Below are 24700 nucleotides of genomic sequence, written 5' to 3' on the forward strand. Positions count from 1 at the left end.
AGAGCATAAAGATGTGCGAGGCAGTGTTAAAACATCAGTTTGGACATGTGTTTAACCATGTGTGAGCAGAGGGTGCTAAGCCATGTGGTATAGCAAGTGTTAGAGCATATTCCATTACAAATGTTTCTCATTTGGGAGCTTAAATTATTTTCTGCCTAATCCAGTGTTGCTAAGCAATAGCTCTGTGTTATCCTAACTCAACACAATAAGTTTAAAAACTTAACAAAAAAACTGAAACTAGAATTATTTTTCCTATCTTGATTTCACCATGAAGAATTTACATTATAGATGTAAATTTTCAATAGTGCTCTTCTGTTAGTAAAAGCACAAACTGGGGTAATGCTCCACATACAGGAAGGCAGCAGAGATGGGTGAACCACTGTCAGCATGGAGAGACAACATGTAGTGTTTTGGAAGACGTGGTGACACACTGCCCCATTTCAAGGTTGACAGTCCACCAACTCAGGGTCCCTTGGCCACAGCTCAGATTCTGCTTTCTGTTTTCAATTTTAAAATATGCATACCACTTCTCTAGAGAACAGGGATTTCTGAGAGTTCTTATTGATAGTAAAATGTGACAGAGACTGGCGTTAAGGTACAGCTGACATTATTTGCTAAATATTTTAACTTATGAATCTGTATTGCTGCTAGAAGCTTTCATTCCAGAGCAAATGACTCCTCTTAGTTTAAAATATAAATATACAACTTCAGATATAATTTTTTAAAAAATGAAAGTAGACAAAAATCAGAATGTGCTGTTGATACATTTCTACAGGGTGAAGAAAAGAATATAAAATAAATACGCATATGCTAATATAGAGAAAAATCTTCAGATGGCTGCTTTATTTTCTTGTTATTAAAAAAGCTATAAAAATAAACCAGTAAACCTATTTAAGCCCAAACATTTCCCCAGTAGTAGTAGATATTAATCAAACATTTGTTTTAAAGAATATGAAGAACAAAAGAAAAGCAAAAGATCTACAAATCTGTATTTAAATTCCATTTTTTATGCAGAACTAATATGGTGTTTTTGATTCACTAGAATGATTTATGTATAAATACTATTTAAGCATACCTAGGAAAATAATTTTTATTATTCTGGATTTAAAAAAAAAACCTGATATGACCACTAGAATAAAAATATTGCCTTCCCAACCACCTTTGCCTTGAGATCATGGGATGCTTTATTGAACACTGGCAAGAGAGAAACAAACAATTAAAGCCAGTGTCTTCTGCCAACACCCTAGCAGCAGAGGTCACAGGATTTTTGAATACTTATCTCTTTCTGTTCACTTGTGTCACTTAATGATTTGTTCTTGCGCTTCAGTGCATACTCCAGAAAATACAATTCCTCAGCAGATAAAGCATGGCTTCTGGCTTCTGTGACCTGACTGTGCTTAAGCAAATCTGGAGTGCACGCTGACAAAGTGGTGATTATTATTGTTGTTTCTTGAAGACTCAGTGCAAATGAAGAAAACCAAGAAAAGAGGTTCTGACCAAGGGAATAATAAAGGAAAACTGCTCAGGGCCTGTGCTACAAAAATTAGAAAACATCCCATACATGCCAAGGTAAAAACTATGAGGATGACAGCGTGTCTGAGTGCTCAGATCCAGCAAGATGGTTCGTCAGTCAGGTGAGGTTATCAGAAGGCCAGGAGTCTTGAGTGGAACAAGCACCCCAGATTAGGGAAACAGAAGATAAATGGCCCTGATGGAGACACAGACTTTACGATAATACATCTGAATTTCCCTGGATGTGCCTATTTGACTATATATAATCATCTCCCTAATTACATTTCTCTCTGGACATGGCATACTCAGTAAACAAAACATACTGGAGGCATGGAAATGGCTCTTTCTGTAGAAACCCCTCCTGAGAGCATGTTGTACAATGTTATGTAAAGTAACCTGGTACTTAGCAAATCTTGCATAACAATTTGCACTTCTAGTCAAACTTTGCAGAGCACAGCAAGAAATGGTTAGAAACATAATTTTAGCTTCTTCTGCTTTCCATTTTAAGTAACCATCATTAATCTCAGGGGATGGGTCAAATGTGGCGGGAAAGGGCTCCTGAGAGAGTAGATTTCCCAGTTTCACAACCCTGGGTGTTTCGCTCTAGTGCTGCTGGATGAGGGGCAAGCTGAAAGCAGCGCTTGAAGTGGGCACATGGTGGACTCCCACAGTGCATCCCCTGCCTTGAGCTTTGAACCTTTCTTGGAATGGTCCTACCAAAGATTCCAGAGTAAGAAGGAACTGTACATGATAAACAGGCACCATATTTGCCAGTGAGTATGTTTAAAGCAAGCTGGAGAATTTGAACAAGTTGAACATCCCAAATGGAGGCAAGGCAACTGCCTTTTGAAGTTGGCACCCCTTTTCCTTTTGATGAACAAAACCACCATAGCAATTATGTGAAAAAGTAAAATCAATGCAAAGAAACAATTCCTTTTATCTCTTTCACCTAAACATTGCAAAAAGTGTCTTTTAAAGGCTCAAGTAAATTAGATGCTTTTTATGTATTTAAATACATATATTTTTTCTTCTACTGGAATGGTTTCTTACTAAGCTTACAAAATTAATCAACACCAAAATAAAAAAAAATACAGAATTCTTAAAGTGTTTTATGTAATTAAATGCAAATGCTTCAATGTGAAATGAAAACTGTAAACACCATGCAGAAAAGTTCAAGGTAAGCTCTATGTTAAGAGAAATATTTCTCTAAATTGGAACTTTTCATTCTTCAAAATGCATGAAAAGATAGACCTTGGAAAAATTTCATGTACTACATTTCTTGTATGATTTAAAGGAAATCCAGAAAGTAGAAAATGAGCTTATAACTTTTAGTCAATTGGCTGGGTGTGATGGCTCATGAATCCCAGCTGCTAGAGAGGCTGAGGCTGGAGAATTGTGAATTCAAAGCCAGCCTCAGCAACTTATCGAGGACCTAAGTAACTCGGTAAGACCCTGTATCTAAATAAAATACAAAATAGGGCTGGGGATATGGTTCAGTGGTTGAGTGCCCCTGAGTTTAATCCCTGGCACCCCCTAATAAATAAATACATAAAATAACTTTTAGTCAACTGATTTACTCTGGAATGTTGGTTTTCTTTTTCCTTTTTTTGTGGTACTAGGTATTCATTCATCATAGCCTTGCACACGCTAGACAGGGCTGTGCCATTGAGCTATATCTCCAGCCTAGCTCTGGAACCTTTTCTTTCTGACAGCAATTTCTAATTAAGAATTTTTTTTTTAAGATTGAATTTTCTTTTAAGAGGGTTGGAAATAAAAATTTACTTAAAATAATAAGATTAACTTTGCCATTTCCAGACATTAGAAAATTTTCTCCTAAATGTGTTTTTTTGCCAGGCCTTTACTAAAATGCATAGAATTGAGCTGGCAAGGTTTATGTAAATCAAAGTCAGTGGGCCACCTGCTCTTTTGTGCATTAGCCTGCCAATCCACCCTTCCATTCATCCTTTATCTATCCATCCACCCATTCCTATACTTCTTGCATGTCCATTCTGTCCCAGGGACTAGCAGGCACAGGGGATCCAAAGCAGAATAAGTTTCAGTTTCTGCCCTTTGTAGTTTACACTGTGAAGGTGATCCAAGATTAGAGTCAGGTCAACTTTTATTTTATTTTCAGTATTGGAGATTAAACCCACAGCCTTGCACGTGATAGGCAAGAGCTCTACCACTGTGTTATACTCCTAACCCTTATTTAAAACAAAAAACCCCCCCAAAACTATTGACATTTTTGAATCATTCAACTCCCCACCTCCCATGTACTGGGGAATTAAATAAATGAGTTCTATTGTATAATATAAAAGTTTCAAGGGCTGGGGTTGTGGCTCAGTGGTAAGTGCTCCCTAGCATGCACAAGGCACAGAGTTTGATCCTCAGAACCACATAAATGTAAAATAAAGATATTGTGTCCACCTAAAACTAAAATAAATAAATAGATAAATAAAAATAAAAAAGTTTCAAGGGGTAGAAAATAGGTCTTGCTTCATTTATGTTTTAGTACTTAGTTATGTTTTGATTCCATGTTTTTGTGCTTAAAAGTTTATCAGAGGTTAGGAATCAAAGTGAGAGAAAACAGCCAATATTTGTATTTGCTAATGGTATTTTGCTTGTGCTCATGAGGGAGGCGTTCCTTCATCAAACATTTATTGGATGCCTATTCTGCACCAGCTCACTGACAGGGTGATGCAGAGATGAAAGCCAGTCCCTGCCCTCCAGGGTCTCACTGTCTAGTGGGGAGATGGGCAAGGAACCCGACAAGGACAACACAGCCAAAGTTCCCACCGTGCTGTGTGCAGCCACTGGAGGGGCAAGAGCTGATTTCAGGCAGCACGTGGATGGTTACTTTTTATTTAAAATATTCACTAATACCTTAAACAGTTTATTTCAGATACTGAATAGTATATGTATTTTAAGGTATAAAAAATGCTCAGCTAGTACATTAAAACCATGATTCCATGGGTACTACGTGTGATTATAAAACTAAAGAAGATACTTAGATATATATAAAATAAAGTGTGTCATTTTAAGGAAAAGGACAATGTAAGTGTTACGCAGAGATGGCCAAAAAACAACAAAAAATTTTATTATTATTATTATTATTTTTAAAGTTGTATGCTTCAAATCGCTGAAGCTTGGGAAATAAGGCAGCCAATTAAGTAACCAAAAGAGATGCCACGTTACAGAGGCTGGAGTCTGGCTGTGTGTCCCAAGGTCAGCACTTCCACGTAGGAGGAGAAGGGAGGGTACACGTGTCCTGGGGGCTCAGAGGTTTCTAGAAAGAGGACACTAAAGGAGAAGTTGTGCTGAAAAGCAGTCACATCTATTAGGATCCTTCATGGGCAGAACTAGTGAATGCCAGGTTTGGATTGGACATCAGAAATAATCTGCCACACTGTCCACACCCTAGGGTCCTGAGTTTGTGACCCAAGGAGCGTAATGGGCCTGCGCTCTTCCGAGGTGTTCAGTTAACATTTAAAAGACTAATGAAAAGCCATATTCCAGAGGCAGCGAGACATGGCTGTGTTTATCTTATTAATTAGCTACTCTTAATTAGCATATCTAATAATGATTAATTAAGACATTAGAAATGGTATTGGAACTATGTGGATGGGCTAGAAGCAGTGTCCCCAGCACTCTCACACCATGTGTAGAAGGGGACAGAATCTCAGGCCCCCTCAGCCTCCCTGCAACGGTGTCCTTGACTCAGGGACTGGCTCTGTCCAGGATCCCTCTGTTTAAAGGAGAATTTTGTCATTAGCTGTGACTAGAAAGTTAGCTGACTCTTGTTGCTAGAATATTCTCACATCAGCCTCAAGTAAGTCTTTCACACAAGTTGCTGTCAATGCACTCTCCCATCAGGAAGGAGGACAGGGACGCCACTGTGCCTGTGGGACAAGTCGGTGACTGTTCTCACGCCTGCTTATTCACACAAAGTCTATGTGTGGCAGAATTCAGACTGAGATTTGCCTTCATTTTGACACATTACTTGGGAAGCGGGCACAGCCCTCAACTACCTCCAACTCATCTGTCTCCAACTGTCTACCATGAAGAACCTAACAACTGTGAAAAACCAAATTTGTTTGAGTCAGAGCTTGGCTATATTGCTCCCTTAGAGAGGTTAAGCACTTTGTCCAAAGTCACACAGGTGGGTTTAAAGGAATTTAAAATCTGTATCTTTCCCGTCCACCAATGGTTGTTGACTATGGAGACTCATTCCAATTATCTATGGGACTTTTAAATAATGCACATGTACACATGTAGCCCAAAATATTTTGATTTCATAGGAAAGCTAGAGTAAGTGCACAGGGGTAAATGTTTTCTAAAAATTTTCACAGTGACTCTGCTGAGTGTGCATTCACATATGTGGAGAATCGCCAGCTACAGCACAGATGTTAGAAGGTACCCTCCACTGCACATTTTCTATGGGCCTAACCTTCTCATAGACGTCTGTTATTTCATTTTTAGAATAAATTATTGAATAAAGTATCCCTAGGATTTCACAGATGAAGAAACTGACACACAGAGAACCCCAATGTGATAACATACAAATGGCAAGACATTGAGATTTGTTGAGCCTAAATCTTCCTGTGCCCACAGATCTGCTCTTAACCATGATATCCTGCTCCATAGAAGGAGATAGAAAGTTGCTCAGAAGAATTTCTAAGGCTGAGGCCACAAACCTACAGGTGACAGGTGGAAAACACAAGCCAGCAAAGTGGATCAAATAGAAACTGGGATGAGGTGGAGACCAGATGCCCTTTAAAAGGCAGCTATTTGGAATGCTTTAAGAAGAACTCTGCAGATCAACTGAGACTCTAAGAGAAATTCAAAATGGTTCTCCCATTTTGGAAACCACTTGGAATGTTCTTATAAAATGAAACATATACTTGCCATATGATCCAGCAATCCTACTCCTAGATATTTACCTAAGAGACATGAAAACCTATGTCCACAAAAAGACATGTATACAAATGTTCACATCAGCATTATTTGTAAAAGTCCCAAATTGGAAGCAATCTATATGAGCATCAACAAGAGATGGATAAGTCATTTGCAGTATACCCCAACTCTGGAATATTACTTGGCAATTAAAAGGGATGAAATACTAATGCACGCAACAACATGGATGAATTTCAAAAGCTCTGAAGTAAGTGAAAGAAGTCACACACAAAAGGCTGCTGACAAATTCCATTTACAAGAAACTCTACAAAAGGCAAAACTTTATAGTATTAGAAACAGATCAGGGGCCGCTTGAAGTGGGTGGGGGAAGGAAACTGAGTGCAAAGGAAATGGTGAAAATTTTTTAGAGTGAGGGAACTGTTTCAAATCTTGATGTGTCACGGTGATTACACCATTGTATACAATCACCAACATTCTTCTAACTGTACACTTAAATCAAGTGAATTGGATTGTATGTAAATAATACTTTAAAGAACAAACAAGACTATACAGATCCCTAAGATAAAAAAATTCTGCAGGCTGCTTATGGCCCACAGATTTGTAGTTTTCAACCTCTGGTCTCAGTAGAGAGATTCCATGTTAGCTGTCCCTGAAGAAATGAAAAAGATGACAAGAAGTCATCCATCATCCCCACAGGCTGGGCCAGAAGGATGGTGAAGCTTGTGCTTATCCCCCTCTTCCAACTCGGTCTCCTCCGTCATCAGATGCAAAATGCTCCCATGCTGCCCCCTGGCTGCCCAGCATCCCCTGCCACGCACCCTCTTTCTGGAGTCATTCCCAAACCACTGTTCCCCTTAGTCTCCACCCAACCTCCTCCCCTCAGGAGCAGCCCTGCTCTGCTCCACGAGGGGCAGAGCACTTTCACCTGGGTAACATGTGACCAACCAGGTGCTGACACCTGGCAAAGACCTGGCAAAGCCCAAGTTCAGTCTTGACCTTCCAATCAGGTAGGGAGTACTTTGGGGAAAGGTGGCTATTGCTGGAACCTACCATAGATATCCCCACTTCAGAGTGACTTTCCTGGTTTGTTTACACATGTATTTCATGATCAATATCATCATTAAAATACCTTAAAATTAATATGTGCAAGTGATCTGAATGGAAAGAATGAAATAGTCCAAATAAATCTCAGAGCCTGACTGTCTAAGCTCAGTGCGTACTTGAATACATGCTAGAGGCTGCCCTATTTTCTGAAAGACAAATGAACACTAAGCACACACTGTTGGGCTCGCCTGTGATTCTATAAATTAACTGTAATGATTTAAAAAAAGCCAACTAACTACAATATCAAATCAATGATAGTGGTGCAGGCTATAATGTTAAGATAAAAACAAAAAAAGCAGAATGTAAAACTGTGTTTACACTGCATTTAAAGGTACATAAAGAAAAATGCCAATATGTGAATTAAAATAAAAAGGAAAAAGATAATTGCAGGTTTATTGGGTTACGATGTTATGATTTTTTTCCTTTTCTTTCTTCTTTTTCTTTTTTTTTAAAAAATATAAATATATTTAGTTGTCAATGAACCCATATTTAATTTATTTATTTATATGTGGTGTTGAGAATTGAACCCAGGGCCTCACACAAGCCAGGCAAATACTCTACCACTGAGCCACAACTCCAGCGCTTTTTTCCTTTTCTTTAAAAAAATGTTTCCTTTTGCCTTTCCGGCAATATCTGTGTAATAAAAATCAGAAGAAGAAAAAGAAATCTCACCGACCCCCCATCAGCCCCCACCAACTACCGGAAGGCCGCCCTTCCTCCTCCAGGTGGACCAGGAATGGCTGCCAGCTGCACCCGATTTCACCTGCCCTTTCTTTAGTATGCTGCTGGAGACAGCCCCTTCTTCCTCCAAGGCTGGCTGTGTCTCCATTTGTAAATGGAAATAAGAAAAGTCAGGGAACCTGATGAAGAAAGCAGGTGTGCCCAGCGAAACAGTTCCAATGCCAAGGGTGACTTTCATTCTGAAAATTTTTAAAAAGCGATATCTTGACAAGACATATGGTGAATGCATTTTTCCCCAAAGCAAAACTGGGTTAAAAAATTCAAGTCCTATTAAAGAAAAATTACTGTTAAAAAAAAAAAAAAAAAAGTCGTGGCACGTCCAGACTAGTTTCATCCCTGTGGCGAAGCTGGATTTGACTCCAGCCCATCCAGGCTCTCTGTTGTGTGGACTTCTACAATTCTCTGCTATGTAGCCCCAGATCCCCCCACCCCAAACCCCCTTCACCAAATGTCAGCAAGCAATCTGAGTATGGTATGCTCAGCAGAGCTGAGCGAACAGGAAACAGTGGTGCCCAAACAGTATCTTCAGACAGTGAAGTCTGTCAAGAGAACAGGCATTTTGGGATTGCCTCAAAGGTAGAGATAATCCCCCCTTTTAATGGAGGTCTAGTCTGCCTGCACACATAACTTGCAGTGTCCTTCAGAATTCCTAGAAAAACACTCTAAAGCCACTCAAGGGCAGGGGAGAACTTGTGAAAGAAACATATCAGTGGCCTACGGGAAAACTACAAAACTACATGAAAACGGCGCGGTCCTTTAGTAGGGTTCTTCCTGCCTGGAGCACATAGTAATCATTCAAGAAACAATAATGAGGGTGGGAAAAAAGTGGAACCTATTTAAGCCAGTTTCATTTAGGTAAGCTTTTATCTTCCCAGCGGAGGATGAAGATGGAAAGGGGCTGGCAGTTGGGTACAATGGCAAGCATGCCATGAGGTGACCCACATTAACATGGGAACATCTGGGAAAAAAGGCAGAAGTCAGAGAGTTGACAACCAGCTAACCTAAGTCCTGCCGTGCCTGCCTTGCAATACGTGGTCTTCCTTCCTAGTTCATGCTGTTCCCTGGAATCCCTACCAACCCGCCCAGGCAAACCTCACCCCTTCTTGAGGGCTATTACAAAAGCCACATCTTCTTCAAAACTTTGCTCTGATTGCTCCACACTGGTAATAGTCTCCCAACTTTGGCTTCTGGTCAGCATTTATCCTTAATTAGCATTTTCCCCGACACTCTCTCTGATTAGGATGTGAGTTTCCTGAGGGCCAGCGTACCCTCCATCCCTACCTAGCCAGCCAAGTGCCCTGCACATATTTGTGGAATGAATTACTAACTTCCTAATAAATGCTTCCCAGGATAAGAGCATTAATAGGAGGAAATCAGTTCCTGTAGGTGAGTCACTTTTATTGTTGGAGGTCAGACTTTTTCCCACAAGGAGCAGAGAAGGGAAATGAAGCATCCAGAGATGAATGAGGAAGCCTGGCCTGCAGGAGCGGGCCTGTGGGAGGCTGCTGGGCTATGAAAAAGAGCAAACGTGGCTCATCTTCAAGATCCAACCACAGACTCCATCACTGAACACAGATGCTGCAGTCGACTCTACCAGGCAGTATTTGGAATGGCCCCCTAAATCCTGCCTCACAATTTTACTTAGAGGGACACTTAAACCTCAAAGAAGACTCATCTGAAGGAATTGGCACATGGGATTTCATTTTCCCTAAGGCTTCCAGGCCTTGTGTCAGTAAACCATCAATAATTAAATAGCAACAGTTATAACAAGACCACCCAGGTATACAGGCCCAAGGGTTGAGCTATAGAAATGGTTTGTATGGCCCCCTTATCATAGGCACTTTAAAAGATCACCCACAGTCTCTAGTTTAAGATGGTGTCTGGTCCACAGCTCTTGATGCTGTTATGTATCAAAGTGCCCATTAAATTTGAATGAAAAAATAGAAGATGATGAAAATTTACACCACCAAAACTTATGCCACAAATTGCAACAGTCTGGAAGGATTTCCTACCACCACAAAAGGTGAACTGGGTTAAAAAATATAAGCCATCTACTTTCCACAAAGTCATCTACATAATTAAAAAATGCAAGGTTTGTAATAAGCCCAAATTAACAAGCTTACTCTCTCAGATATAGCAAACTATATATCTCAGATATAGCAAACTAGGAGATACTTGGACTGCTGCATTCATTGCTTTTTCTTCACACTCTTCAACTTGTTTCTTTTTTATATGAGTAAGAAACTAGAGTTCCCAGTAAAACAATCAATCGATATTGGGTGGCTGCGGGGTGGGTAATGACAAGATGCACTGAAGTCTGTTTGTGTGCGGTGGTGGTGGAGATGTGAAGGAGATGACAGGTGTATGTACAAAAGTTGGACATTTTTGATGCTAAACTCAAGTTGTATAAAAAGTCTCATTTTATTCCAGTAAAGATAGTCTAGAGACAAAAATTGGTATAGAGCTCAACATGTAAAATTGACATCCATTTGCAGTTCCAAGAAGAGGTTTTGAAAAGTACCCCAACATAAAACAACATGAGGATGATGGAAAAAAAGATACTATAGAAAAAGAGAAAGAAAACAACATACTGATTATCTGGGGAAGCACACAATTCTGAAAATTATGTAGTAAAGAAACCGAAAAATTTTTGAAAATTGTTTGATATCCTCAATAAGAATAAAACCTTAAAAAGTGAGGGTATAAAATTGTTAGATGAGAACTTCTGAGATTTAAAAAGGATAAAGATGTAAAGATGAAGCAATGGGTTTAGGGAAACCAGTAATGCAACAGCAGACTTAATATTCAAGTAACTAGCAATAATGAATAGAACAATGCTGTAGAGTGGGATCAAAGTCGGTGGAAATAAAAAGAAAAGAAAGAGAAAAAAAAAGATTTGAAAATATGACAGATGTGGAAGATTATTTTATAAAAGAGAAGTCTAATGTGAGACTCATAAATTTTCCAGAAATCAAAAAATTCAAAACTGAAAAAATAATCTAAGACACAATGAAAGAAAACTCTCCTGAGTGGTAGAAGGAAGACTTGAATTTGAAGATCTAAAGTTCTTGTGATGCATGCAAACTGAGGGAAAGACTGTCATATCTAGAAACATTCTGACAGACTGTTCAATTTCAAAGATTCATACAACCCAAATAAATAAACAAAACTAAAAAACCCATGATTAGAGTATCATAAGTTAGTCTACCCTCCTGCTACTTTGACACTCTATAGGCCTGAAGACAATAGCTCAATATCTATTTCTTAAGAAATGAAGGATCTAAAAGTATTATACCCAGCCCAAATACATAGATAGATATACATATGTGTCTACCCCACATATGCAACTGGTAACAATTCCTACATGTGAACCAGATCACATACAAATTCTGTATTTTTCTGGAAAACGTCACTTGAAGGTATATCCCAGATGACTGTACTCCTAGAAAGCTAAGAACTCAAGAATTGGGAAGTCATATATGAGATAGCAACTATGATCTTCAAGGGTGACACATTAAGAAAATAATATAATCTATGAATGAAGATATATAGCATCAATGTAAGTTAGAAAAAAAACACTTAAATGTTTTAAATAGAGTAAATATGTCTACAAGGGGATTTTAAATATCCATTGTAAATAATGATTATAAAAATTTTTGATAGTGTGGGAAAATGCTTTCAATATAATCTTTTTTTTGGGGGGGTTATATAATGCACACAGCAGGCTGTAAGATTATATACAACGTTTATACATACAATACATACAATAAATAGAAAAAAGCCAGATTGAAATATGCTAAAACTTTATTACTGTCTTTAGCTGGTGTGATTAGGAACAACTTTCTCCATAGTTTATGTTTTATAGAACAAATATGATTTTTTTTTACAAATATGATTTTAAAAGAATCTTCCCAAATAAAATATGTTAGGCGTACGTTCAACATGATGCTATTGCAGGAAAAGAAATCTTTCTAATGTCAGCACTTTCTGCCCAGTTTCCTAAAGGCCACTCTGATGACTTTTGTGTTCCAGCCAATTACCACGATTACAACTTCAGAGAAGCTCCTTGAGGTCAGGACCTTTCTATGTCTTATACTCTACCAGCATCTGGTCCACTATTTGGGAAGCTGCAAGAAATACTTAGTGAATGGACAAATGAGACTACCCCATTTTATAGGTACATCTTTTGTTAAAATGATCTACTGCATTCATCTAATTTTTACAGCATCTTCAATGTTAAAAACTATAAGGATGCTATGATTCAAGAATTCTCATCACTCATCATAGATCGCCAGAGCCAAAACCTGGTGCCATGTTTTTATTTCTCTTTTTCCATTTCAAAAGAAAAAGCTGTAGTTAATTCTAATTTTCCTGCGGGCAGAGGGAAGGAGAACTTTTTATGTGTGTGAAAGAATGGCACACCCCCCAGCCATCTGAGGACAGTTCCTCCCAGGAACACCTGTTTGCTCCAACTGAAGCCTGTCCAAATTGAGTCCTGGGGATCAGGAGCATGCTCTTCAATGTCCCACTATTCTACAATATTTATTCCCCACCTGTCTGATGGCTGTGATAGCTTGGGAATGCTCCAGCCAGGGAAAGCTGTTTCTTGGCCCTGACATGGCAGAGCTAACAGCAGCTAATTTCACCCGGAATCAGGTCTGGGTCCAGTTGCCCTTGAGTTTAAAAAATGCTGCTTCTTTTCATAGTCTACCAGGCCTAGCAAAAGTTCTTAAAGAGGAAGAGTTAAGTAATTTTTCAGCTTCACATTAATATGTTACAAAAAAAGAGTACAATTTACTTTCAGTCTTTGTTTCTTAAAGCTAATTTACTAATTTCTCACTTATATTTAATATTCAGAATTCCAGTCATATTAAGTAGATGCCTGACACTAAACATAAAGATTGGTAAATTAATTTATCCAACATGAAAACTGTTAAAATCCAGAAGATAAAATGCAGTAAGAACAATCCTAGACACATGATTTAACAAATAATGCAGGGAAGGAAAAAGAGATGCCCACATCAAACTCTAGTGATAATAGTAAAATAATGTCTTATTTAAAAAATTCTAGTCATGAGAAAACTGTACATTTGAAAAGCTTACATAAAGCCTTATAAAATAAGAGATCTTTTATCTTCTCCAGATCCATGGGCTTGAAAATACTTTATCTATGCAATTTCAAGGCACATAAAAACCTCAGTGAATAAATAAAATGTTCTTTTTTTCTTTATACAGAAGCTTTAAAAATTATTCATATAAATAGCTTGGCCTTGAACAAACAGATTAAAAGACCTAAAAGGCTATGGCTTCAGATCATGTATATAGAATAGAAAATGAATGCTTTTCTTTATTGGCTGGGCAAGTTTTCAACTAACTAAATTTCTATAAGCCCATTTGAGGAGAAAGATTTAATTGGAATATATAAAATAATTCAGTATTTTAAGTGATATACTTATCAAATAAATAATATGCTTTAATAAAATAATCCACATACTCTGTCAATGTTCTTTGTATCTATTTATGAATCATATGTACAGTATGGTCAACATGCAGTATTATTTCAGAGGCCATCAAGTTTTCTAAACATATAATTTTAGTGGAATGTGTGAAAATTCTCAATATTTTTCGAACACTTGAAAAAAGTTTTTCATAATTGCTTACAATTAGAACTATTAGGTGATTTCAAATCTTTCTAATTTGCTTAACAAAAATTTAAACTCCATCACAAGTTTAAAAATATTCTCAATAAGTTTAATTTAAGGTGAAGGTAAAAGTGAAGCTTTGGCCTCATGCTAAGTTTGAGAGTATATGAGGTTTCAAGTTGCTAATGTCCTGTGTTTCTTCAACTCAGCTGTAGCCAAACAGCTCTACCACCACCTCCAACAGTCAAATTCTGCTATTGGGAGCTATTACCTGGAAGCTGCTATGAAAAGGGAAAGGAGAGACTCCATATGTGGGTTAAGAATCAGGTAGTAATTTTCAGGCCTGGTGGCCATCTGCCATCTCACCTGCCTACCTAGGCCCCAGGAATTTCTTCCTGTAATTTCCTAGAGCATTGAGTTCTCACTTATGTAGCACAAGTTTCTATGCACTGCTGTTTCTTAACAATGTATAAACCAGGGCTGGGGATATAGCTCAGTTGGTAGAGTGCTTGCCTTGCATGCACAAGGCCTTTGGTTCAAGCCTCAGTACCGCAAAACAATAACAACAACAAAATGTGTAAACTGAGGCTCCCAAATTAGATATTCAACTACCCAGGAGTGAGGTTTTTGAATCTTAGATGCCTACCATATTCCCTTATATACAATAAGCATTGAACATTTGCTATTGAAAATGTTAATGCTGTCACTGTTAAGATTCTTCTAAGAACTAAATTTCTATGGCTACAGCCAGGGTAATTGTCCAAATTTTCCCCTATCTTGGGGAAATGGCCTTGGGCATGATACAACTTCCATAGGTCTCTATAACTGCTATGGTTTCAACACATCCTTCAAAAGTTCGAGAGTTGGAAGCTCTGTTGTGATATGCTGCAGAAAGAAGACCCTTACAGATGCTGAGTCTGTGCTATGCTCTGAGACTTCTCACCTTCCAGAACCATATGCTAAATAAACTTCCATTCTCATATACCCAATCTCAAGTATTTTATTATAGTACAAAAAAACAAATAGATAATAACATCAGGTAATCATGACACTACAACTTCACAGTGTTCTTATGAAGATTACCTTAAATGCAACAATGTGTGTTTTGTGACACCATAAGGCCCCATATACATTTTAATTGCTATGATTGTCTTTAAAGAATTGAACCTTGCACATAGTAGGGCCTTGCACATAGTAGTCAAGCACTCTACCACTGAGCTACATCACCATCCCTTTCAAATTTTGAGACAGGGTTTTGCTATGCTGCCCAGGTTGGTCTTGAACTTGCCATCCTCCTGAGTTACTAGGATTACAGGTACATGCCACTGGGGCGGGTCTTTATTAAAAGTGTTACTTTTAATAAATGATCTGATTTCCCGAGGAAGGCATCCCTGCATTTTTAGTTTTTTTTTTAATTGAACTTTGTGGACAAATTCAAATTCTTGTATGGTAACACATTTCAGATGAGCTAGGAAATAATTATTTAGCCAGAAAAATGAATACTGTTTTTAAAATGTCTAATTTTTCCAAGTTTTGGGGAGTTGATTATAGATTCTTTTGAAAATGTTATGGAATTTTAATGGAAATTCAGAGAGATGCAAATATACATATACACACAAATTTTCAGAAAACTCCAGTGGTTCAGACTCTGTGAAGCCACCCAGGAGAGGAAGTATTGCCTTATGGCTTGAGTCAGAGATGTGGTTTCATGAAAGCACTTGGAGACCTGATTCAGATACTTTTAACTAATTGGGGATTAAAAAGTTGTCAGGTTTTTTCCTGATCATAAGATCATTAAGGCATTAGTAGATGGAGAATAGCATGACTTTCTCCTAGATAAACTATAACTGTAGAGGAAACTGGTGTGTTTCATAATTTCAAGCCACCTCAACCTTCTTTCTAAAAATTTTGTCAAATTTACTGTTTTGGCATTTTTCCCATTGACATTCCTAAGTTAGTTCTAAACTTCATCACATAACTTTGCAAAAGAAATCACTAGCCTTTTACAAAAGCATATCGGATTAAGACAAATGATTGGGCCTCTTTCTATGTCACTTCTGCCTTGTCAAAAAAGCTAGAGACAATTTCAAATGAAAACAACCTCAATTAGTGCTTGCAATCTAAAACACTTTAATTCTACTTCTGGATATTAAATATGCTCCTTAACAAATGGTGTTGGTAATTTTTTCCCCATAAAAGCAAAGAATTCTTTCTTAATACCTAGATGACAAAGTCTCAAGTATACACAGTTGTTTCCTATTATGGCTTCCCTGGAAAACATTTCTGGGAAAGTACAATTCCCAGCCACTTACTTTGTTTACAACAGACAAAACTGCTTGTGTGGTATAAATAGGAGTCTGTCCTTAAATGCTGCTGAAAAATAAAACACAACCATGAAAAGGAGCCATTTCCTGCCCTAAAGGTGGCTTAAAAAAATTCTTAGCTACTTTAGGAACAGCACCAAAGCATAAATAATAATTATCAATTGCCACATAATAAAAGACTAATTTTATAGAAAAACAAAAACAAAAACAAGCCACATATTCCAGAGATGCCCTCAGATTGTCAGCATTAGATTCCTTACCCAGCAGGATGATGAAGCCCCCTTTTGTGCCCTGCGTTTGTGATGTATATCTATAACTCGTTCTTTGGGCAGATAAGCCTCGCCTTGTCTCTGGAACTGCACTTTTAAAAGCAGATTCACAGTTGTTTGACTTTTGATCTGGGGAGCAGCTAGCCCCAACCACCTGCACTGTGCGGAGCTGTTACTGAGCTTGCTTTGTCCCATCTTATAACACAGCCAGCCTTTTAAAATTGATGTGTGAATACGCTAATTTACAATGTGAGCGTTCAAACAAAAAAATATGGTGGTGGTGGTGGTGGTGGCGGCGGCGGCAGTGGCAGCAGCAGCAGAAGGGGGAGATTTGTGAGGGGAGAAGCCCTAACCCTCAATTTATAAAGTTCAGCTATTGTTCACTGCCTCTGGCATTTAATGAAACAGATGCGAAAGGCCTCCCTCAACTTACAATGGAGCAGACAGTGGTGTGATGGTGCGGGCCTGGAATTGTAAACCGTTGTTTGGTGATGGTGTATGCTAATAAATAGCCATTTACAAGGGGGGCTGAGGGCTCCATTACTTGTTTATAAGGAAGGCCTAAGGCTCCTTGCTTCAGTTAACAGTTCAAGGCTGTGTTCAAAGGAGGCATTGATGGTGAAGGTAAAGTGCTCCCTCTGCACATTAAAGACTGGCATGTATCCTGGGGAAGAAAGGAAGATCATAAAAGAAAGGTAATTCAAGAATTAGGTCAAATTGTGGCTCACAATCAAGAAAACTATAAGATGCTTTTCTATTGTGATTAAATAATGGACAAGAATATTCTCTTATTGTGAAGCAACTTTTTTTTTTCTTTGTGGTGCTAGGGATGGAACCCAGGGCCTTGCGTACGCTAGGCAAGTGCCACTGAGCTACACTTCTAGCTCAGCCGTATTTTAGCCCTGAATGAACATGTTTACCTGTATCCAAACTGTAATAACCTGCAGATTTTCAACTAAATTATATGAATCTCGACAGCAACTTTAAAATTATTCTCAGTTATTCTTCTGAAGATTAGTCATTGATGAGGCTATACTTGGGTAACTTGGTCCTTTATACAGATATTAAAAATCCATCTGGAACATTCCTAAGTTACATCTGTTGTTTTCATTCGTCCAGTATCTACTCCCCTCTCTGGTGAAAGCTCTCAGATTCTTCTGAGGGAATTATGCTTCACCCATTCTAAGTCTATTTGTCCAATCCCAGCACAGGGTCCCTTGTCTACAACATCAGATCATAGATGAATAAGGTTTTTATACAGCCTGAACCAATCAGAATCTGTATGACTCCATGCTATAATCTTTGTAGGAACTATTGGGAAGAAAAAAAAATGCTAAATTCAATGGGTGTCACTGAGGGGCTGGCAAAGCTTTGTTCTGACAAGAAGTCCCTGACAAAGGACAGAACCCATACACAGAGATCCCAGACGAGAGATGAGAAAAGCAAGACCCAGCCCCGATGACATTGTTGGAGCCCTCGGATCCCACTGCTTGAAGTCACTGCTATCCTTGGTCTATTTGGTCACATGAGGCAGTATTTATCTTCTTTTATGTACTGCAGGTTTGATACGGGTTTCTGTCACTTGCATTCAGAAGATTTTGAATCACAAGTGGAAAGTGGACAGCATTATATGTAGAAGTAAGAGGTGACGCAAAGTAACAGAATTAGTGAAGAGTCAAACTAGCCTTGGAGATGGGAAGTAGTCGGCCTTGGTTGGGGTCGGCTGTCTGTCCAAAGGTAGTAGCAGTCAACAAGGCCAGAAGTCCACAGGCAGACATTGGAAATGGGACCAAGAGGACATGCTTGTGTTAGCAGGTGATGGGAGCCATGGGAGGCTCGTAGGCCGGGAAGAAAATGCACTAGTTTTGCACTATGGAAGACAGACTGGCAAACCATATTTAGAAAGACAAAAGGAGGGGAAGAAGCACAGAGACCAATCAGGATGCTTGTCTCTCTGCCAGCCCAAGTGGGAGGGAAAGCATCCATGCTGGAGGACGCTTTGCTCCTGGGGAACTCTGAGTGCTCTGGGGAGTTGCTGCAGAATTGCTGACTGAAGGTCCCAGACAGAGGGAGAATGGTGGGTCCCTTTCAGACACAGACACATCAGGAAAGGATGGGAGGATTTTATTTTTATTATTATTAATTTTTTGTTACTGGGATTGAACTCAGGGGCACTCTATTGCTATATATCTCACCTATATCCTCAGCCCTTATTATTATTTTTTAAATTTTTATTTTGAGACAGGGTTTCACTAAGTTGCTGAGGCTGCCCTTGAAATTCTAATCTTTCTGCTTCAGTCTCTCAAATTGCTGGGACTAAAGGAATGTGCCACTATACCTGGCTTAATTTCTCATTTTTTGAAACTTCCTAGGAAACTCTGGAAATGGAAAAAGAATCAATTTAAAATTCACCAACCTAAAATAACTATTAACATTTTTATTTTAGTCCTTGCTCCCAGGCCTTTTTCTTTCTCAAAGCAGTGATGATAATAACTACTATTCTGACATTTACTGAAATCTTATTTTGTGGCAGGCACTATTATGTGTACTTTACATGTATTGACTAACTTTTGCAAAAACTTACAAAGTAGGGACTACTATCATCTCCATTTTATAGATAAGGAAATTGAGGTACAGGGAGGTGAGATTCTTACCAAAGGTTAATGGTGAGAAAGCAGGAATGGGGCTCCAGAGCCTACCTCCAACCTATAGGGCATATGCCTCTTGGTACCCACACAATGGTGGGCAAAAGAAAACTCCAATGAGGATAATGCCCCAGGTGAAACAGAGTTAGACATAAAAATGAAATTTCCTAACCATGATACTTGCCGAACACTGGAGGTAAGGATGGTAGAGGCTTTCCAGCTCCTTGCTGGTCTGTTGGTTCCAGTTAATGCTCAAAATCAAGCCATTTCTAAAGGATTCCTCAAGAAGACCCTTCTCGGGACTCTCCTTGCACCCACAGCTGCGGCCCAGGGCCTCCAGCCCATCCTAACAGTGGGTCTCCTCGGGTTTATTCAGCACTTTCTGAACCCATCTCCTGCACTGGTCAATTGGTCCTCTGACACTGTGAGGGGTCTCAGACCAGTATAGCAGGAGAACCAGGCCCTGGGGGTCCTGAGGATACCCAGTGACAGCTCCCTACAGTGCTGCATACAGTCCTCAGGAAGATGAACTAACACACCAAGAGGCTTGGACCACGGCTACTAGCCAAGAGGAGTCCGAGAGTACACAACAAGCCCTTGGATTCTTGAAGGCCAGAGGACAGTGTGGGTTCTGGATCTCCTAGAGCACTGAATCAGAAAGGGGCATGGGAAGGCAGGAACACTGGCACACATTGCCACTGCCGAACATTTTTCCAAGTACTTATTTTGGACCAGCTTAAGGAAAGTGTTTACTACGCAATTATTTCAGAAGAAAGGGAACTGCATAACAGCATAATAACAGTAAAAGTTAGCAAAACCCAAAACTCCGCAGCTCATCCCCACTCCTCTCCTCACTGGTCAGTGAGAACTACTCTCACTTAAGCAACCTTTGGGAACCTCACGGAGTACGTTTGAAAGAAAGTACTGAGTTTGTATTCTGACTCTGTCTTGCTATTGGCCAACTCCAGATGGCTTACCTAGCTTCCTTAAGCACAGTTATGCTCATCTGTAAAATGGGGATGACACTGCTTCCTTCATGGGGTTAGGAACTGGGTCATATGTGTGTAAAGCTTCGCTTGGGGTCAGAAATGCACTGAGAGATCAGTGGAGGCAGATGGTAGTCTTTGGTGGCAGGGAGCTTTAGATACTTTAGATACATACATTTAGATACTTTAGATACATACAGGGAGCTTTAGATACATTTGACTTGTTTATGTTTCTGATTTTTATTATTATATTTTTAGGATGGGGTCTCATAATGTTGTCAAGGCTGGTCTTAAACTTGTGGGCTCTAGTGATCCTCCTGCCTCAACCTCTCAAGCAGCTGGGACGATAGGCACATGCTGCTTTGCCTAGCCAAAATCCTATGTAGAAAAGCACAAGAATATTATTAAAGAAAAACATAAATAAGGAAGTACAGAATTGTTGTTTAATTTGGCAAAAGCATCATCCGTGTTGGCCTTGAAGAGGTCCAAGGACAAAGGCAATGAGTCAAGGCTCTAGTAATAAATTGAGTCACACAAAGAGGACCAAGATTAAAAAAAAAGATTCTCTCTATAGCATTAATCTAGCTTAGCTCCTAACTCTGCTAAGTCCAAAGAATCAACTGCAATTCAACGATTTTACTCTGAAAGAACTGGGCTTGATTAAAAGCTGAAAAATGGTTTAGAGGCTGAGACCTTGCTACACTACCTTCAGGTCAGGACCCGTGCTCAACACTAGTCAGCTACGCAAGCCACGAAGGAGGAACAAGATGAAGAGAAAAGGAAAACAAGGGCTGCAGGGTAGCTCAGTGGTACAGCGCTTGCCTGACATGCTTGGGGGCCTGGGTTCAGTCCTCGGCACCGGGGGAAAAAAAGAGAAGAAAATGTGCACATATGAACACAAGGCTCTGTGAGAGAAGGGGCCTTTTCAAGGCATGAATTCTGAGAGTAAATTTTCAAGGACATTTTTTCACAAGTCTTAAAAACTCTGTTGAATTTTAGTCATTGTAATAAGAACAATTAACATATAATAAAATGTTTCCTGAGCAAAATGGTGTGTGTGTGTGTGTGTGTGTGTGTGTGTAGAATGAAGTTTCAAAGAAGCTTAAGCATCTAGTCACAGCCTATTTACGAATAAGTCTGTTTATTTAAAAATATATATTTGTATGGCTTACAGATCTGCTCTGGTATTTCTGTTATACTCTCCCTCTGGAACCACTGACAGCACATTTCACTTTTCCAGATGTTTTACCTGTCATTCTACTAAAGCAACAAGACCACGTTTAAAACGTAAAATGTGATAGCAATGATAGCTGGCAATTATTCCCCAGGTTGACTCAGAAGTCACTCTAACAAAAACACACATTAAATAGTATTGTACGAACAGCGCTAGCATTTACTACGGTTGGCTTTGTTTGTATCACAGGTTGGTTACAAAAGACCTCTCAGAAGCAACTTATGTTAAGAAGTTACTGCACTCACGCTGCATTTCTGAAGGGAACACTCTGATTTTGTGTGTTGAAATAGTTGAGGAAGAGAGAAAATTATTTTACATTGAGGTCACCATTCAGAAAAGTTATTTTTTCCAAATATTTATGCATCATATGCAAAGCAGTCCATAGTGAAGTTCTAATATGCTCTCCCATTTATGCTAATGGAGCTCTCAATTTATGAATTTGTTATATCCTTGAGGACTCTTTTAGATACGTCTAGAAAAAAAATACAGGATTACTGATTAATTATTAACTACTACTAGCGTTATTCAGAGGTAAAAGGAAATATAATCATAAATGATTATTTCCGTTTTTTTTCTAAGAATTTTGAAAATCTCTGTTTTCATTTTCATTGATTGCCAGCCCAATCTGATCTAATAAGGCTTCCTAGTCAGATACGTGGAAACACGCACGCACGCACGCACATGCGAGTGAACGCAGTACATAGGTGAAGAGAAACTTGGGAGCCTCCCAGGGATCCTTGCAACACCTTATGACAACCAAATGTAATAATCAAGTTTTGTGAGACTCAATGAAAAATCCATTTCTTGGCCCCAGTTACCACATGGATGGTCATTTGTTTCATAGCCATTTTCATTTGATCTGAATTCCACTCTATTTAAACTGTCTACAGAGTCAGGAAATAAACACTTGGTCCCTAGGTGGCTCTCCTTCTTGTGTCAAGAAGAAAGAAAAATTACTTTCTAGAAAATAAGTTATAGGCTTTATTCTGATGTTAGAATCGACCAATTTTCTCCTTTGCTTTCTTTCTTTTGGTAACATAGTGTAGTTATATAAAAAATAATTTCTTTTTGACTAAACCAGTTGCTATTCAGTAACCTAGATATGGCTCATAGTTTAGTTCTTCTTAAAACTTATTTGTTATGATGCTATAAATAATTTCCTATTTCCCTAATTTTTTCTCAAACATGTGGGTTTTAAAGCCATTCAAATCACATTTTGTTTTGGTTGTTTTTTTTTTCCTTATGAAAACAGATGATCAGCAAGGATTAACTGAGGTTGTAGAATCCTTAATAGCTTTCATGAGATTTAGATAATTTTGTGAATTCTCACTGCACACTTTTATCACACTTAAGCACTCTAAAGGCAAAGCTAAATGTGGTTTCCTCTCAGGATCACTATGCCTTTTATTACAGGCATACGGGAGGAAGGAAGAAGGGAAGGAAGGAAGAAAATGAATTTTTGCCTCATTTGAAGTTAACAATAGATTTAAAAAGCACAAGTGTTAGATGATTATTTAGTGGCTGCTGGATTTTAAAAACTTAATTTTTGTTGCTTTCTTATTTTGGTCAGTGTCACAAATGATCAAGTGGTCATATACACAGACTTTGGCTCAGAGTGAACATGATTTCACTTGTCTTCATAACTGACTGACTACTACAAGTGAAATGAGCCAAAGGAGGGGCTACGAGGTACCTTTTCTGTTCATTTCACAAATTTAAAAACCTTGAAGTCTAAAAAAATTTTAAAAATCCCCAAATCTTTCTTTCAAATAAAGTAATTCCTTGCTTTGGTGTATTATATTTATTCTCAAACATAGAACTTAGCAAATGAAAATAAATAGGCTTATGTTACTTGCAGGTAAATATTTACACTGCACAAAGAGGACACTCAATTCTTTTACACATTTGTGAAGGTGACATAAGCACATGATTCAATATTGTACTGTTTCTTAAATCATAATCACCTGTTGACACACAATGTAGCTGGACAGTTTGGTAAGAACAAGAATTCTGGGAATGTGGCTTCCTCTTAAATAAAACCCCCACCAGTGCTGGAGTGAATGCCACATGAACAGGAGAGAGGTGACAGAGGGTATAAAATAAATAAAAGAAGTGAAATAGGGCTGGGGCTGTAGCTCAATAATAAAGCATTCACCTAGCATGTGTGAGGCACTGGGTTCAATTCTCAGCACCATATATGAATAAATAAAATAAAGGTCTGTTGATAACTAAAAAATATTTTTAAAAAATGAAATAAAAGACTTTGGTATATAAGTTCTGGTTCTACTTCTCAAAAGACTATGTTTTCGGGAACAACCCAAATAATAAAGTAAAGAAGCTGGTTAGTTTTTTTCATTTTTCCAAAGTCCTAAATAAATTGTGTCATGTGGGATAGCAACTAGAAACAAAACCAAAACTACCACTATGCAAAGACTCAATCTGGTTACACCACTGATGAAAAGTACCTGGGAATCTTGGCAGATATCAACATTCTAGCTTGTCTACTGAAAAACACTGTCACACACACACGCAGGTGGACTTACGAGCTTTGGCTCAGACAGAGGCAGGTGATGTCCATTGGGCATTTTATTCCTGTGAGTTCTCTACAAACATCCTGAGAGGAGATAAGTCTAGATTGACTGAGTCTGCCTACAAAGAGAAGCCCAAGTAGATTTCACCAGAGTAATTTTCTTCTGCAGGCTTCTGAGCCATCGCATTAGTGCCGTGTCCCTACAGAAAGCCCAGCTGAAGGTCGCAGAAGTCGTTTGTGCTTCACCCTCTCTAAATGACTTGCAAATTTATTCAAACACAATATGAGGGGATGCTTTATTTGTTGAAATAACTGTCTGCAGTATCCTGCACTAAAGGGTGAGGTACATCAAGCAGAAACATGGACAGAAATACATTGGTTTAGAAACCCATAAATCCTTATTTGAATCTGCCAACCTGAAAGCCACGAAGAGCTTGAATAAACTATTTACCCTAAATGCTACATCTGATTAAGCCATACCATTAAATGACAGCTGAACTTTAACATTAATATGATATTATTTAAATAACCACATGATTTTTTTACACTAAAAATGATGAATGATTTCTGGACAGCTCAATTGACATAAAGCAGGAGGACTCTTTAATGAGATTTGACAAAATGGAGACATATGCAGAATATTCGTTACAGCTCACATCGCAGGGGCCCTCCCAGGAAAGCAGTGAAGGTTTTTTCCCTTTCTTTCTTTTTTATTGTCTTTAGGCACTGAAGCATTCCTTTCAATCACCAGTTCCCTTCTCTGTAGGTTTTGAGCTTTTCTCAAGTCGTTTACTAACTA

The 24700-nt window shown here is 38.6% G+C and overlaps 1 protein-coding gene across 9 annotated transcripts in view; it reads right to left on the reverse strand.

Moving 5' to 3' along the window:
• Vti1a (vesicle transport through interaction with t-SNAREs 1A) overlaps nucleotides 1-24700 on the reverse strand; it is a 461587-nt gene that overhangs the window by 236170 nt on the left and 200717 nt on the right. The gene's annotated exons all lie outside the window — the stretch shown is intronic.

Source organism: Ictidomys tridecemlineatus, chromosome 1 (genome assembly GCF_052094955.1).
Source record: "Ictidomys tridecemlineatus isolate mIctTri1 chromosome 1, mIctTri1.hap1, whole genome shotgun sequence".
NCBI lineage: Eukaryota > Metazoa > Chordata > Mammalia > Rodentia > Sciuridae > Ictidomys > Ictidomys tridecemlineatus.